General features: G+C 32.9%; 1 non-coding gene across 1 annotated transcript; it reads right to left on the minus strand.

Annotated features, from left to right (window-relative positions):
• Positions 1–262: 262 nt before the first annotated feature.
• Positions 263–365, minus strand: LOC115939581 (U6 spliceosomal RNA). Its single transcript, XR_004074365.1, has one exon. It is a non-coding gene; the product is annotated as a U6 spliceosomal RNA (small nuclear RNA).
• Between the last annotated feature and the right edge of the window lie 295 nt (positions 366–660).

A 660-nucleotide genomic window follows, 5' to 3' on the forward strand; every position in this document is an offset into this window, starting at 1 on the left:
ATTTTGAATCTTAAGTAGAGTTACAAAGTGATGAAGAAATCATTTGGAGTAGATATTTTTAACTAAAAACATTTAATAAAATATAATTCACATATTTGGATAAGTTTATTTTATACAATGTGTTGATCTATTTATATATTGAAATATAATTACCACTGTAGTGTTACCTAATATATCTATCCTATCATATAATTAGCATCTCTTTTTTGTGGTGAGAACATTTAAGATCTAGTCTCTTAGCAACTTTGAATATATAATATAGAGAAATACGGAACACTTCACAAATCTGCATGCCACCCTTGCCTAGGGGCCATGTTAATCTTCTCTTCATTGTTCTAATTTTAGTAATATGGAAGTGAGCACTGGAGTAGATTTTTTATGTGACAACTGAATAAGATGGCCCATGGTTTCCTGCTGCTCAGACTTGCAGCACTGCTCTGGTTCCTCTATGTCTGTGCTGTGAGCTACCTTTAGATTAAGAAAATTTTAATTTTCTTAATCTAGCAAGAGGCAGCATCAGTTGTTAATCAAATAAGTCTAACTGAAACAAGAAGGTTGTGCTACATAGAAGGTATAGTATATGCAAATACCTGGAAGCATGAAAGAACCCGAAAGCTTAACTCAAGATAAGGTTTAAGGAAAGAGGCAAGGATGGAGGGA

The sequence above is a fragment of the Leptonychotes weddellii genome, chromosome 11 (genome assembly GCF_054177405.1).
Source record: "Leptonychotes weddellii isolate Sample4059 chromosome 11, ASM5417740v2, whole genome shotgun sequence".
Taxonomy (NCBI): Eukaryota; Metazoa; Chordata; class Mammalia; order Carnivora; family Phocidae; genus Leptonychotes; species Leptonychotes weddellii.